The 17,282-nt window shown below is 46.1% G+C and overlaps 2 protein-coding genes across 3 annotated transcripts in view; one reads left to right on the top strand and one right to left on the bottom strand.

Moving 5' to 3' along the window:
- Nucleotides 1–16,722, bottom strand: part of LOC134480834 (uncharacterized histidine-rich protein DDB_G0274557-like) — a 20,240-nt gene extending 3,518 nt beyond the window's left edge. Inside the window, exons 1-2 of the mRNA XM_063270128.1 lie at nucleotides 15,929–16,722; nucleotides 1–14,757 (exon numbers count right to left, since the gene is read on the bottom strand). The exon at nucleotides 1–14,757 is cut by the window's left edge and continues 3,518 nt beyond it. The gene's annotated coding sequence lies outside the window, so the exon portion shown is untranslated. The remainder of the gene's footprint in view (nucleotides 14,758–15,928) is intronic.
- The window catches only part of Asic2 (acid sensing ion channel subunit 2), a 1,069,930-nt gene that overhangs the window by 870,737 nt on the left and 181,911 nt on the right, over nucleotides 1–17,282 (top strand).

Here is a 17,282-nt window from a genome sequence, read left to right as displayed (position 1 = left end):
GGTGGGTGGCTGAGTGGAGCAGTTGAGGGCATTCCCAAGGTCACAGAGTGAACATGTGGTAGGAGAGCAGTTATGCGAGCCTGGCTCTCTGCACCCTCAACCCGTGCCCACCCACAGCATCAGGAAGCCACCCTCAGCTCAGCTCCAATCGGGAACTCGCTGCAGCACGGTGTAGTGGAGCAGACTGAGAGCACAGTCTGTGGTTTCCTGCCAGAGTCAACAGCATGGCTAATTTATTTTAAATAAAAACATTTGAAAGCACAAGTTGCACTATGTAGCAAAGGACTGTCTTTAAAAGGAGATTTTGCTGCAGAAATTTCCATATTCTAAAAGACGGTCTCAAGCCCGGGTTACCGTAATGGCTTCTGTACAGTATCAAACCCTGACAGAATTGGACCTGGCTTCCCAGGCCTTCTCTTCTAAGACCCAGAGGGGAAGCCATTTTTGAGCATGCCCTTGAGTGCATTGGTAAACCTTGCAGCTCTGGAAGTTTCTGAAGGGAAGAAAGAAATGAGAGTCATTGTGAGTGGCTACTGTGAGCCAGTGTTTCACCTGCCTCTTGTTACTTAATCATTGAAACAAGCCTGAAGGTGATGCTGTTACCCTTGACTCACAAAGAAGAAAACTGAGATTCAAAGAAGATGAACCCAAGGTCACCCGGAAAGGAAAGGAAGGTGGATTTAAACCCAGCTCTGTCTGGAACTAGAGGCTAGAGTCTGTCCAACACAAGGCTGCTGGCTGCTTCCTTGGGTTTATAATGTTCTCCAGGAGAGCATCAGACACTACTCCTTAAGTGAGATGGATACAATGTATAGGAAAAGTCAGGCATTTGAAAGCAGAAGTCTCAGACTGTAGTGGGACTGAACCTTAGCAAGCATCATGATGTAAAATTGACTACAGGGTCAGACTGAATCTCATTTGTGAAATGAGTGTGTGTGCATGTGTTCCACAAACAAACAAAAGCAAACCTTGACAACATGCTTCCTTTCATTCTCTTTCTCTCTTCCCCCTCTTGCACTTGCGCACACACTCGTTTGTGGTTTGTGTGTATGTGAGTGTGTGTGTGTGTGTGCGTGCGTCTGTGTGTCTGTGTGTGTGCGTCTGTGTGTCTGTGTGTGTGTCTGTGTGTCTGTGTGTATCTGTTGTGAGGATTATGGTGTGCATGTACATGTGTGTATACATACATGTAGAGATGAAAGGTCCGCTTGGGTACTTCCTTGATCACTCTCCCCCTTTTATTTTTCAAAAATATCTCTCACTAGGGGCTGGGGATTTAGCTCAGTGGTAGAGCGCTTACCTAGGAAGCGCAAGGCCCTGGGTTCGGTCCCCAGCTCCGAAAAAAAGAACCAAAAAAAAAAAAAAATATCTCTCACTAGGCATGAAGCTTGTGGATTCAGCTAGGTTTGTTGGCCAGTGAATTCCAAGGCTCTGTTTGTCTCTCCCATCACAGTACAGATAGATGGGCATGTGTCACTGTGCCCACCTATTAGACGGGTATTAGGAATTGTGATGGTTTGAAAAGGTATGGCCCCATAGACTCTTGTGTTTGAATGTGTGCTTCATAGGGAGTGGCACTGTTAGGAGGTGTGGCCTTGTTAGAGTGGGTGTGACCTTGTTGGAGGAAGTGTGTCATGGTTGGGTACGCCTTGAGCTCTCCTATGCTCAAGCTACCCCCAAATATGGCCCGCAGTCTCCTGCTGCTTTCAGATCAAGATGGAGACCTCTCAGCTCCTTCTCCAGCACCATGTCCGCCTGCACTCTACCATGTTTCCTGCCATGACGATAATGGACTAAGCCTCTGAAACTATAGCCAGTCTCGGTTCAATGTTTTCTTTTGTAAGAGTTACCTTGGCCATGGTGTCTCCTCGCAGTAATGCAAACCCTGACTTAGACAGGGATCGAAACTCCAGCTTACACAGCAGTTACTTTAGCAATTGATTCATGTCCTCAGACCTTGATTTCGTTTGTGAGGAAAGGCCACTTCCCTAAGTGCTTCACAGAGACCAGCGTGCCTTGTAATCCCCTTACTCTCCACCCTGCAGGCCCCTGATTGACTCAGGATATCCATCTGTCTATAAAGGCAGTGCTTTCAGAAAACAGTGCCCATTGCTCTCCAAACGCATGAACCTCCTACTAAACCAGCCCACTTTGGCATCGCAGTGCTGAACAAGGGCAGGAAGACAGAGGCCCACGAATGCTCAAGAAGACATGGCATTCCGTCAGTGGGTGCACCTTCATTTTAGATGGCCTGATTAGTTGCGTCTAGATTACATTTTCTTCTATAAAAATGGCCTATTCTTATTTTCCCTGACAATATGGTCTGTAAATTAGCAGTTACAAACATCGCAATAGTCAACGAGCTACCCAAGCTAGAATCCTGGGAGTATCTTCCTCTCCCTAACCATCTGCAGCCAGCAAATTTGAAAGACAATGGAACTATTGATTTACTGCCTTGAGCTCCCATCTATTCATTCCTGTCTATCCCTAAGTCATCCCCTGTGCCTTACTTCAACTATTGCAACAATCTTACCACCCCACCCACCGAAGCACAGCTGAACTCCCTCACTTTGTAGCCAGCTAGTGAGAGGTGTGATCTTCATTGATTTCCAGCCCAGTCAGGATCCTCTCTCTTTAAAAACCTCTCTCTGTTTTGGTAAATATTATTTGTATATTTCTACCCTACCTCAGGTCATTTAGTTCCCAGATAAAAGTCACAAAAGCCTTTATATTCATAATAAGCCTGGACGCATTAGAGCTGACACATATCAACCCTCTGTGCTATTTTTCTACTTCCTGTCAATAACCCTGAGACATCACTTGCCTTGTTCCACCTGGCCAGCTCCTTTTCCAACAGGGAGGTCCTCATATCCATGTGCTCATGAACCCCCAACCCCGTAGTGGCTTCCTTCCCCCCTCTGCCCCCTACCCATGTCCTTTCTTCCCTCCTCCTGATTTCTGCCTGAGACCCTAAGCTGGGAACTCTCTCCTCCTCCTCTCTTTTGTCCAGCCCAGGCTGTAGTCATCCGGGATATCTTGGGGGTTGGGGGGGCGAGTTAAACAAAAAAAGCAAAGCTGGTACACATGAGGATCTCCTCATCTTGGAGCAACCAGATTTGGGGGTACATAATTTAGCATTTGAATATATAGTGGCATCAGACCGATGCACACAAACCAAAGTTGTTGACTCATTGACCACAGAACACAATCCTTCTTGGTACCTTTTACATAAAATCAAACCCCACAGCAAGATGGCTACAGCCCTGGATGATGCCATTACTCTACTCAGCTCTTCCCACCCTCACGTGCACCCTTCCTAGGCCAGGCCAGGCAGTGGAATGGTTTCTTGAGCCCAGCATGTACCCACTGGTTTCCTGTCAAGTGTTTATAGACACACTTGACAGTGCCTTTCTGTCCTATGCTGGCCTGGAGCCTCTTTCCTACTTATGGGACATCTCACTCCTAAGACTCTCCTTTTATGCCCTTTCCTCTACCCTCCAGATTCAGGGGCCCACTACTCACTCCAGAGATAAGAATTAATTGTCACCTCTCCTCTTCCAAACTTTAGGCTGTCTGCAAACTCTGCTTCTCCCTCAGCATTCAAAGGGTATGGTATATATACCAGTGATCGACCTTAGTGTCTTCAGTGTTTTACTGAAGTTGATGTCAGAGATTATCATAGACTTGGGGACATACTTAACCTCAGGAGTTGAGGCTAGAGAAACCATAGCTGCTGTTGACTCGTTGATCACTGATCAATCAGTCGTGTCTCCAAAATGATCTTGAAAGTCACTATGAAAATGGCAACAACGTGTTGGACTTTAGAGAACACCTGACTTTTAAGTCAATGGATGTGAGTCTTGCATATATATTTTATTTCTAAAATCACCATAAAGGTCACATATAATTAAAAATATTTGGGGGGCTGGGGATTTAGCTCAGTGGTAGAGCGCTTACCTAGGAAGCGCAAGGCCCTGGGTTCGGTCCCCAGCTCCGAAAAAAAGAACAAAAAAAAATATTTGGGAAAGGGGTTGGGGATTTAGCTCAGTGGTAGAGCACAAGGCCCTGGGTTCGGTCCCCAGCTCTGAAAAAAAAAAAGAAAAGAAAAGAAAAAGAAAAAAATATTTGGGAAAACTGTATCTTTAAAATAATCAGATATAATTCTCCAATTTACTTCTATCTGCAAAAATGTTGGGCAAATTTCTTTCCATCTTCTTTAATGTCTTGTTATTTTTAGTATCCATTTTTATTCTCCATGGATGATTTTCAGACCACCCTTCCTTGTTGATAACCCAAGTCTATACATATTGTTCAATGACAGCACAAAATCCCATTATGTGGACATCCACTACAACACCCCATTGCTCCACGGGGTGGGGATAGGGCTCCACTCCTCTGCCATCACTGTCTCCTGAGCAGCTCTAGCCCACATAACTTCAAGGTTTCATTAGGACAGATTCTCACAGATAGACGCTTGATGACCGCCATTTTTTTCCAGTCAGCAGGTTAGATGTACTCTCTCCAAAGTGTGTGAGGACACTCATCTCTACGTACCTTCTCTACATGCCATCGTTATTCTAAAATACCTATTTCTATTTTGACTGCTGAGGAATCATTTCACAGGGTTTTGTTTTTATTTTTTGAGTGAAGATTGAGATGGATTTTATCCCTAGGTTGGCTTCGCTGGCATGTTTCCTCGTTGGTAGATTGGAGCTGGGCTTCCTCTTCATGGATACGCCAGCTGCTCAGCAGAGAAAGAGCAGAAGCTGGGGTCTCTGCCCCCCTTTGCCCGCCGTTTGCCTCCGGGGCTGTGTTTGCGGATCCCTGGGCTTTCTGATCCCTCATCTGTGAAATTTGATTCTAATCCTAACTCCACAAGTTTGTCCTGGGAATTAGGTGAGAAACATCACCCACCTACCGCAGGCACTGACATGGGCAGCTGTGCTAGTTCAGCCATGACTTTCCCTTCTAGAACCCTTCGGTTCTGTCCTTGTCTTAGAGTGAGTGCTCCCTTAAGTCCTTGGGGATCTGCAACCTTGCCATCACCCAAAAACTTATTAGAAATGCAGTCTCGGGCTCTGCTGCTGTTTGCCTGTAACAAAGCCCCAACATAATCCACACACACAATGAAATCAGGGGATCTCCAGCTATAAGCATTAAGATTTGAAAGACATGTATGGCTGCACAACAGACAGCATCAGATTTTTTTGAAAAGATTAAGCATTTAGGAGCCTGCTGCTTGGAAACTCTGATGTCCAGTCCTTTCTCATCACGGAAGAACTAAAACATGGAGAAAATTCACCCATCTTTTAAAGGTCAGCACAGCAGGGTATGATCTCTAGGAAGCTGACCCTCTGGCTAGTAACTCAGGTCGGTGTGTTGAGCAGACAACAAGAGTGGATGCTCACTAAGAGGCTATAGATCCAATAGCATGGAGTTTCCTCAGGCTGTAGCAACCTTAAATCCTTGTTTGTTGCTGGGAGCCCAGCACTGCTGGCCGAGCGAGCCCTCAAGTGGAGTCGTGGACGTTGCTTCTGAACTTGAAGAGCTGCTGTTTTCCGGTTCCAACCCCGCTGTTTGGCACACTAGGCATTCTCCAAATGAGAAGCCCAGAGATATGTGGCTTTGAATGTGATACAACAGTAGCAAGGTAGGGAGTATCAAAAATATGCTTTTAAGTCCAGGGTAAGCATTGGCCAAAGTCCTGTCACACTCAAGCCCAAACAAACAAACAAACAGCACCAGCATGCTTGTCTATGCTATGTCTTATGACTCGTGCTTCTTCTCTCAAGGTATGGGGATTGTTACAGGGGATAGGGAGCGAATACGCAATCTACCATAGCCAGTCTCATGAACTCTCACAATGACCATCCACGTTGCTTACTTTTAACTATCAACTTGACATGAGCTGGAATAACTTGGAAAGAGTCTCAACGAGGAATTATTTAGATAAAGTTGACCTGCAGGCATCTCTGGGAGGGTTGTCTTGATTATTAATGACTACTGGAAAACAAGTCTATTGTGGGTGGTACAATCCCCTAGGTGGGGAATCCTGAACTGTAAGACAAAGGAGAAAGCCAGCTGAAAACAAGCAAGCAATCAATCAGGCACCTAAGGATCTGGGAGTATGTTCTGTCTCTGTTCATGACTGCCGGTGTCGCTTTGCTCCTATCTTGGCTTCCTTGCAAGTCTCTGGACTGTAACTGGAATGGTAAGCCAAATAAGTGTCCCCTTTTATTCCGAGCTACTATCTGCCAGGATATTTTATCACAGCAACTGAAATGAAGCTATAATACCATCTAAATACTATCCCCCTCATTCTGGATACGTGAAACTCAACTCAGAGAGTTTGGCATCTAAAACTCCTAGCCAATCAGGTGAAGGGGGGATGGCAACCAGCTCCATATAGCTCTTACTACTTGTCTACCAAAAAATATAGATAAAGTTAAGAACATTTAAGACCACCAGATGTGGTAACACATACCTTTCCCACCCCCAGTCTGACCCTCACAAACTCTTCTCCCCATTACTCCCTCCCTTTTTCCTCAGAGAAGGGGACACCCTCCATGGGTACCAACCTGCCCTACCACATCAAGTCCCAGCAGGACTAAGCACACCCTATCCCACTGAGGCCCAACAAGGCGGCCCAGATAAGGGAAGGGGACCCAAAGGCAGGCAATAGAGTCAGAGATAACCCCCTGCCTCAGTTGTTAGGGAGCCCACATAAAGACCAAGAAACACATCTACTACAAATGTGGCACATGGCTTTATTCCAGCAGTCAGGAGGCAGAGGCATGTAGATCTCTGTTAGTTCAAGACCATTCTGGTCTACATAGTAAGTTCCTGACCAACCAGGTTATTATATAGTGAGACACTGCCAAAAAAACAAACCCAACCAAACCAAAACCAAACCAAACCAACCAAATAAACAAAAAACCAAAAACTAAAAACCAAACACAAAAAGAATTAAGATAATTTAGATTCTCAAACAGGATAGTAACAGGACTTGAAGTACTGTCTAGACCACCATCTTTCAGGCAAGCCATTTCATAATCTTCTGAACTTTACCCATAGGCCTGATCTCACCACTGTTGCCAGGTCTGGCCCCCAAAAACTGACCTTCTCACTTCCTGTCACCTCTGGTAATTTCCTGACTGCCACTGCCATTTCATTCCTGACCCTTCAAGATACTCCAGATCCCAAACTCACCTTCATAACTCTCAACTGTGTAAACTTCCAGGATTGGCTTCTGGTCTCTCCAAGTAGGGTTATGGTCAGGTTTTCTTTCTCTGCCTTTAATTTACAGGACCAGTCTGGTCCTAGCTTCTGGCTCTGGACATCAGAGAAACGAGCCCACATTGCCTTACATTGGCTCTTCACCCTGCAGGATGGATTCCCAGCCTGCAGCTTAGAGAGGGCTCTGCAGGCAGCTTTAGGCACCTGTTTACATGAAACCTGAATGCAAACAATCTGTACCCAGGAGGTTTGAGAGGCTTGAGATGCTCTCCTGGTAGGCTCAATTTTCTACCCTGAGTGTATAGAATTCATTTGCATTAGCAAACAGAAATTAAAACCCAGGGACTTATCCAGACAGCCCTGAAATTCAGAGAAACAACGGGTGGCATCTGGGAACACATAGATCATGGCCCATGGAGCAAAATCCAGATCAGGGTGGTGCTACCTGTCACTCAGTTGCAGTCCAGTCCTCTATTGGAAAGGAAATGGGGTGGAGGCGTTTCTATTGAATTCAGTTGGTGGGGTAAGAGGAAGAAGGGAAAATGAGGATGTAAGGGAACCTAGAGCAAGCCCAGGACACCCCAAGGCACTTGCCATTCCTTCTATGCTCAGGGAAGGACTCATGCCCTCTTCCTTCTTCCCACTGACATCTTACTTAGTTTTCAAACTTTCATGCAGGCATACATTGTACTTTGGTTGTATTCCCCCCCCGCGCATCCTCCAACCCCCTCTTCCACATTAGCTACTTTTCTATTGCTGTGACAATACACCATGACTAACAGCAACTTATGGAAGAGCTAATTTGGGCTTACAGTTCCTGAGGGAAACTCCGTAATGGCAGAGCAAGCAGGGCCTCGGGCAGCCAGAGCATGAAACAGGGAGATCTCACCTCCAGCCACAAACGCAAAGGAAAGAGAAAATGGAAGCCATTCGAGGCTGTAAACTGTCAAAGCCCACCCCAGTAATGTACCTCTTTCAACAAGGATGCTCCCCCTGATGCTTCCGTGACATGCCAAAATAGCACTTCCAAGTGTTTCAATACATAAACTTATCGGGGACGTTTCTCATTCAAACCACCACCTCTTCCTTGCCCTTCCCCTTCCTGTTGGTCATCTTTGTCTCTGTAGACAGGTTCACATCCACTTTCATAGTGTCCGTTAGGGTCACCAGTGCCATGATGAAACACCATGGCCAAAGCAACTTGGGGAGGAAAGGGTTTATTTGACTTACACTTCCACAATCACTATGGAAGGATGTTCAGAACAGGAACTCAAGCAGGCTGGGAACCTGGAAACAGGAAGTGATGCAAAGGCCATGAAAGGGTACTGCTTATTGGCTTGGCCATCATGGCTTGTTCAGCCTGCTTTCTTATAGAACTTAGGACCACCAGCCCTGGGATGGCACCACTCACGGGGGGGTGGGGGGGCCCTACCCCATCAATCACTAATTAAGAAAATGCCATACTGCCTTACCTACAGCCTAATCTTATAGAGGCATTTTCTCAATTGGAGTTCTCTCCTCTCAGATGACTTTAGTATATATCAAGTTGACATTAAATTAGTCAGCACACATAAATAAACACACACACACACACACACACACACACACACGATTGATGGTAGGTATAGACATAAACCTAATAACTACAAATGAGAGAAAATGTATGATGTTTATCTTTCTCAGACAGCTTCCAATGATGATCTTCACTGCGTCCAATTTCCTGCAAATAGAACGACTCTTGTTCTTTATGGCTGAAAAATAATTTTACCATGTTTGTGTAGCAATTTTCTTTATTCACTCCTCTTGTTGACACCTCTGTTGGCTTCATAACTTATCTGTTAGGAACAGTGCTGCAATAAACACTGATGTGCAGATGTCTCATGATATGTTCATTTAGAGTCCTCTAGGCGAACACCCAGGAGTGGTATCATTGGGTATCGTGTGGTAGACCTAAGTTTTGTCTTTTGAGAAACATTCATGCTGATTTCCATAGAGGCCGGACTGGTGGATTTCATTCTCTCCCTCTTGCCTTTGAAAGTGTATGAGTTTCCTGTCGCTGCTGTAACAAGTTACCACAAACTCAGCAGCTTCAAACAACAGGGGCTTGTCCTGATACAGTTCTGTAGTCTAGAAGTTGGCAGCGAGACTCGCATGGCTGGAATCAAAGTGACACCAAGGCTTCTGGAAGCTCCAGAGATAGAATCTGTCTCTTGCCTCTTTGATCTCCTTTCCCTGGTGTGCAGCCTCATCTCCCTAACTTTTGCTTCTGTCATCAAGTGCCTTCTGCTCCGTAGTGACACCAGCTTCCTTCTTGCAGGGATCTTTGGAATTTCATTGAGAACATCCACTTAATCTGGGAGACCCAGATTAAGGAGATCCATGCCCTTAGGCTTGCTAGCTGTATTCTGCGGCTATGTTTCTCAGCTTCCTAATTCACGTTCCTCCTCTTAGTTCCTAATCTGTGAAACATAATCACAGAGGCTTTCTTCCTGGGCTGTAGTGAGAATCCAGTATGTCCCCTGTGAAGCAGCCTGCACTGGGGCTCGTCCACTGTGAGGACTGGCCACGTGGAGGGCTAGGCAGATGTTCCAACTCTTGTACTGGGACAGAGGGTACGTTGATCGGCCACAGCTTCGCTGATTTTTAAGGATTCAGCAAATGCTGCCAGGATGTGGGAGCCAATTGTGCAAACAGATCGGGCCTCCATTATCCTGGAAATTAAGTTAGCACCAGGTCCATTTGGATTAGCTGGTAATGGAAGGGGCAAAGCCCTGATCTATGGGGAGAGAATTCTGAATCAGCGAGTCTGGGATAATGTGATATTGGTCATAGATGAAGGGGCCGTGCATGCCTCTGCCTGTCTCCTCACTAAGAAATTGCGGCAGGTCAGATCTTTGCTTTGATTTTTTCTCCTCACTGAAAGGGCTATTTACTTCTCTTTAGGCAGGACATTTCCAGTTTGTGTGGTGGAAAAAAAAGAAAAAAAGAAAAGGGCAACCAGTAAGCTCTGCTTTTTAAAACTACAGATCTGAATTTCTACCGTCAGCCTCAATATCCGGAGCCCTTGTATCCATTGCAGTTTGGAGACTTGGGGTCACCTTGGAGGCAGCTTATCCCAGATTCTCAGTATAGGTTGGTGAGTTTTTGACAGCTAACTTTCTACAAAGTGGGTGAGGGTGTTGATCATTCATTTCTAGGGTATAAATGCTCTCTCCACGGCTACATTTAAGCTATCGCTGAGATGTTGCAGAATGCTACACTAGGACCAATGAGCGTAGTCTACCATCTGGAGCTTCAGCAAGCTGGATTTACCTCATCCCCACATCACCTTCACCATCAGCCTCCCCCTTCCCACACTCTCCCTGCTCTGCTGGGTCCTGAACTTGGAGGCTGTGCAGCTTGCCACCCTTTAGCCCTGGAAGCTTCCTATTTTCCACCGATCAAGACTGTCTTTGTTCTTCCCACCCAGACTCATTAAGCCCTGCATGTGAATCAATCCTCTCTTCCTCAGCTCTCCCACAGGGCATTGCTTATCCTGTTAGTAAGCATTTCTTTCAGCCTGCCTTATACTATCCTGCTAAGTCATTGAATGTTTATCTTCCTGGTCCACAATACAGAAGAGAGCATCCTGGCTTTTGGAACGGAAGTGACCCTTTGCTGGCTCTCCCAAATTACTGAGAAAATCAAAGTTTTTCAGTTTCTCAAGTCTGAAGCATGGGTGTTAACTCACACCCCATATTTCTTCAGGGAGTCCCTAGGGCGAGTTCCTGGCATTTGTGTATAGTTTCTGCTCTGATTGGTAAGTGAAGTCTTTCCACGGAAAGGGGAGAAGTCTGTCTTTCATGCTTGTTGGTCTATCCCCAATGCCTTGGTCCTTAGAAGATGTTCAGTGAGCCAGGACTTACTAAAATGAGACGATAGCTCCTGGCTTGTGCCAAGCAAACAGAAATGAAACCCCAGCTGGGGATTGGAAGGTCTGCAGCTGGCCTCTGGTTTCACGCAGATGGGGCGAGCTTCGTGAAGTCTGATTCTAGCCCAGCTTGAAGAGGGAGGTAGGGATACCGCATACAGATGGAGAACTTTCATGATGGTTTAATCTTGCAGGCATCATAGATAACTCGTAAATGTCAGAAACGATGCACACAATTTAGACAGCAGGAAGGAATCTAAAGATATTAAGGTATTTAGCCGAGCACGTGAGGGAGAAGGCCCGGCTCAGATGCAGCTCATATTTTCATTAGCAGACACTGGGTGAAGTCAGACGGCTTTGAGTCTATAGAAGCCTTCCGTGTTCATATCTGGGGTTTGAGTCCAGTCGCTTTATTATACAGCTGTGCTGTGTCCTGATGACTGCTGGCTCCACCCATGTCTGGGAGATGGAGAAATATGGGGGGTGCACTGGGAAACGGCATCTTGGAAACTTCTAGAGTTGAACCCCAGAGGACATGACCCCCAGTGGCTTGGCTGGAGTCTCCTATATTCTGCTTATTTTCCATGTTTCACTTTAGAATGAAAGAAGATTCTGGGTTCTGTACTCAAAGCTGAAATAGACCAAGCCAGAGACTCTGGCCACTTGGGGATATTTATGGGACATTGGATGGAATAAATTAGAGCAGAATCTGGAGCTCACTGGTCAAGGAGTCCACAGACTGTGTGATGTCCCCAAACTAGGAATGCTGTGGGATTCGGAAGCTCAATCCAGGAGCTTTGGTTGTGTCCACTTGTTTATCCGTCTGTTCACTCCTGGATTCATCCAGTGAATATGTACGGGCTTAGCCAAAGCCAGGTTCTGAGGATGCAATGAGCAAAACAGACGAGGTGCCTGCCCTCCCGTAACTCAGCGTGGGGCTTCCTAAGTAATGGGGATTGGGTCTTCTACTATTAGTTTACGAGGTCAGGATACATTTTTGGTTCCCACAACTGGGGAGTTACAGGCACACGGTGAGTAGAGGCTAAGCAGGTGGCCAGACACCCTGGAATGCACAGGCCAGCCCCCTACAAGAAACTGACCGGCTCAATGCCCATGGTGCTTGGGTAGAGAAGCCACGGCCTATCCTGGCATGCCCAACCTTTTGATATTGTGATATGACATTGTCATCTACAGAGATCATACTTACAATTGAGTTACCAAAAGCAGAAAGCTAAAAAGAACAACAAAAGAAAAAAAAACAAACAAACAAAAAGCCCAACCCCGTTTTCTCTTACTTTTTAAAGTATATTTACAACTATATGTTAGGATGCATTCACAGCTGTCCTTAGCAGCATGTGAACTTTTGGCCATGGGTTGGACACACCTGCCTGAGAACTTCGGGACAAGACACTGGTTTGAAGCAACATTTTCCCACAAGCTTGGGTTATTTGTGTGTCCTATATATGTTTGCTTAGACGTTGACAAAAGAGAAAACTGGGACAATTTCTAAATAAAGGTGTTACTATCACAGAAACAGTTACAGTGGCCTCTATCTCTGTGATGTGGTAGAGCGTAGGGTAGGATGGCCAGAGAGCTTTGTTTGAGGTGAGTGCATGAACTCTGGAGGATGCTGTGTGACTGCTGAGTAAGATCACGACCTCTGTGGGCTTTGAGGTTTGAGCTCTGGATCTCCTACCACTGAGATAGTGGTCGTACCCCTAACCCACCACCAACGCATTTGGTCCATTTAAAGACTCTCGGCTGGTCCTGATACAGTCACCAGCAGATCAAACAGCGGCTAACACAACGTCTTCACGGCCCAGAATTCTTCCACCTCACTGTCCTGCACCATCTTCTCTTGAGGCTGTCTTTTGTTCGGTCAGTAAATGTGTCCCATTGCTCCTGCATGCCAGGCACTGTTTTCAAGGGCATCAGAGAACAAGATCAACAATGTTCTTTAGCCCACATGTTAGATGAAAAATGAGTTAATAACAGTCGGTATAATAATCAACAGATCTTCCAGAGGTATGAATTCTGTGATGAAAATAGAAAGAGGAAGGTGCTGAGCTGGGGAGTTGGCCAGGCAGCAGAATCGTGTCTAAGGAGGTCACTTTGAGCTGAAACTTGAAGGAAGGAGAAAGCAGGACAGAGGCAGAGCTGTGAGCAAGGGGTGTTCCAGGCAAAGCACCTGCAGGAGGCAAGGTGGCATGGGCCTGTAAATACCAGAACTCAGGTGAACGCTCCTGGAGATGACAAAGGTCTGCCCAGGCTAAATAGCAAATTCGAGACTAACCAGGCACCATGGTGAGAGCCCACCTTGTTTTTTTGTTGTTGTTGGTTTTTTTTTTAATTGAATTAAGATTCATGGTGTAGCTCAATGGTAGAGAGGTTGCCTAGCATATGCAAAACCCTGGGCTTAGATAGGAAAAGAGGAAGGAAGGAAGGAAGGAAGGAATTTACAGGGAGGAAGTAAAGGGGGAAAGAAAAATAAAACTGAAGCATACCATGAAGGGGATGCGCTCTTGTGCAGGAATCCTTGAGTCTCATGTGGGCTTGGATTTTATTCCAAGGAAACCAGGCAGCCAATGGAGAGTCTCTGAGCAGGCGAATCCTGTGTTCTTCGGAGGCCAATTATCCAGGTTGGAGACACAGCACTGACTTCACCCCAAACAAGCCCAGAAGTACTTCATAGCTTTAATTTTTTTTTCTCTGTTACTTCCCACTCACATTCCTACCCAATAAGATATACCTCCCCAAACCTAACTGGGTCCCTAAGAAACCCATCAAGGCTCCTTATAACTGAGTCCTCCCAGTTGTTTCCTCAGACAGGGGTCATGGATAAATACTCTGTTTGTCATCCATCCATTCACTCACCCAACACACCATCATTATATGCAGTTATAGTCTCGTTTCCCTAGAGACAGACCCTGAAAGAAGAGGATAGTCTATTTGGGGGATGATCCCAGAAAGTACATGGGAATGAAGACAGGGAGGAAGTTCACCCCAAGTAAGTTCATGATTGAGCATGTTGGCAGTGTGGACAATTAGTATTTAACTCCGCAGGAGCTGTGAGGGTGAGGATAGGGCACACATCTCAGAGTCCTTACCCTGGAGGGCAGGGTGGGATACTTGCAAGGCTCTGAAGCCTTCCCTTGAGGACAATGCTCAGCAAACAGTTACTTTCCAGAGCCACTGACCTCCCTGTGTATGGGCAATGAAGGCTTTTGCTTTCAGAGAACCAGAGGTGCTGACAGCTGAAAGTGGGGCCAGCGTGCACTAAAGTAGTTAAGTTCAGGGGGGTCACAGGCAGAATGCCAAAGCATCTACCCCAGACGTTTTTACTGCCTGATGTCTTCTTCAGTGCTGAGATTACATCAATGAAGATGGTCTGGTCCCTCCCCAACAGGACCTGGCAGTCTGGCCCTGTTCCCTTTCTCAGCTACCACAAAGGTCTCAGAGCAATGTGTCTCACCACGCAGGGATATTTTTTTTCTTTCTAATCCGATGACACGACACATAGGAAAACCCAGTGCCAATGAGTTGTAGGTACAAACTGGGGACACGATTGCCACTCAGCAAGTCGCCTTCCTTTCTGCAACCTTCATCTCGTCCATCTGTCAAATGAGAATAAGGATTTTTACTTTGCCTACTTCAGACAGCCATCATATGTACTGAATGAAACAGAGACCAAGAGGTGTAAGCCGCTCAGTCCGTTGCCTCTGTCATCTTCTTTGTATTGGTGAATTAGCTGGAGGTGGGGACCATGTGTAACACTCTGGGACACACCCTTCTCAGGTAGAGCATGGTGCCTGGAATACAGCTTGATAAATTCCAGATGAGTTTCACATCTGTTGTCACTATGGAGGTGGGGAGTAAACACTGCTATTCCTGTAGATAGATAAGAAAACTGAGGCTCAGAGAGAAAGGCGCCATGCTGCCATTCAGGAGCAGAGACCGAATAGGACCCTGATGTCTTAGCTCTCAGAACAACTTCTCACTAATACCTCTCTTGGGGTGAGAGGGGTGAGGCATGGAAAGTACTAGAAACAGACAAGGAAGATGGCTTAACCAAGAAAATGGCTCTCTCACAAGATCTCCACAACCAACATAAGATCCAGGATTGTAATGGCCGTGCACGTTTGATATTTTCTGGAGGCAGACAGCAGCAGACAATCCCTGGAGCTTACGAGCCAGCTAATCTAGTCTACCTGGTGACATTCCTGGCCAAGGAGAGACCCTGTCTCAAACAAAATATGGAAGGCACATGAGAAATGACACTCTAGTTTTGTTGTCTAACCTCCACACCCATGTGTATGGACCAGTACACACACAGGACCCACACCTACACAAACATGCACAAAAACAGACAACTATGTTATTTTCTGAAGAAAAGCCAACCCCCTAATGGGGCAAAACTAACCCTTATGAACTCCTTCAGGGTCAGTTTTCAAGAGACTTCTCCATGCTGGAGGTATACAGTTAACCTGGAACTTCACCCTGGATCTAGCTGATTTCTTTCTCCCAGATTCCATCAAAGAGACCAGGGCCTGGGAAATCTGCTCTGTGTTGCGTTGGACCCAAGTAAGAAATTATTAAGGCACAGAAAGGGAAAAGACAGCCCTTGCCCAATGCGACTTTAGAAGCAGAGCCAACCAGGCCTGGGCCTGTGCTCTGAGAAGTCCCTGCCTAGGCAGGGTCAAACTACTAGAAGATCTTAGTGTCTCTGTTTAAGGAAAGGCTGCACATGCTCTTGACTTCCTTCCTATCAAAGTACATACCACTTACCTCCCTGGATTGTGTGGAAACCAAGAAGGATACCAAGCACAGAACAGCACAGGGCCTGGCACACAGTAGATAGTCAACAAACGGTGACTCCCCTTCTTCCAACCTTAAACCGAAGGCTCCTTATATCTCCTCCTGCAATGAGTCAAGGATTTAGCAAGTGAGTCCAGTGGATTCACCAGTGTTTCTATTTCCCAAGAAATACAGTGCTGCTGTTCTGAGAGTAATTATTAAATCCAAGCTCTCCCATGTCACCTAGCCTGAGGGTCCCAGAGTCTCTACTCCCTGGCCACACTGCTCTTTTCATGGTCCTGGTGGGTTTCGTTACAGGCTTTATCTCCCAGAATCTTTTCCTGTGCTGACCCTAACCATGAAACATCTGTCACCATTTTCTGTGGAGCTGAAGATGCTCTTACCATCCAATCCCTGTTGTGGTCTCAGAGCAGGATGCCAGGGAATCCACAAGGCCCCAAGAAAGATGAATGTTGTCAGTCCAACCTAACTGTCTTTTGCCACCATCACTGGGGAACAGTGTGCCAAGAAACAACACAGCTGCACGTCCTTAGACCTGGGGCACGCTGGGAACTCTGGCAGTAAAGGAGACCAGGATGAAAAGGCCCAGACAAAACCAGAACAGAACAGGTCTCCATCAGGCAAAGGCTGGGTATGCCCCCTGCCAGGATGAGAGGACAGTATGGATTCTAGTTTAGGTTTCCTGATATTTGGGTTGTTACAAGCTCAGCCAAAAACAGACAAAAGAAACCTGCTCCATCATCAAGGACATTTGTAAACACTAAGTTCTGATAGGCAGAACATTTCTCTTTGTGACTATGATCATTAGCACCTTGCATAAATAAACCTGCCTGCAGATCTTCAAAATAGGGACGGAATGTACAGGACATGATTGATTAACTTTTTAAATGTAGAAACCTCCCCAGACCCCAACTACTTCTCAAAGAGCATCCATCAGAACCAGTGTTTACCACATGGGGAGTCAAGGATCCTGGTTGTTAGCATTTCTGTGGAGCTCTCAGCACAAGGGCTTGTGAGTTTTTCTGTTCCCAGGATAAGGCAATGCCAATGACACCTGGGGACAGGTTTTGAAGACTAAGCTGTCAGGGGCAGATTGTCTGCCCCCTGGCACCAAGCTTATTTCCCATGCTGGACACGAATTGATAACTACTACCTGAATGAAGATTACTACCACCCACCAAACTGAGGAAACAGCAGACCTAGAGCAAGGATCTCAATCTGTGGGTTGAAATCCCTTTACAAGGTCAAACAACCCTTTCATAGGAGTCAAATATCAGATATCCTGCATAACAGATGTTTACATGATTCACCACAGTAGAAAAAT

The sequence above is a fragment of the Rattus norvegicus genome, chromosome 10 (assembly GCF_036323735.1).
Source record: "Rattus norvegicus strain BN/NHsdMcwi chromosome 10, GRCr8, whole genome shotgun sequence".
In the NCBI taxonomy this organism is placed as follows: Eukaryota; Metazoa; Chordata; class Mammalia; order Rodentia; family Muridae; genus Rattus; species Rattus norvegicus.
Note: the sequence above shows the minus strand (reverse complement) of the source record. Positions and strands in the feature narration are given on the sequence as shown.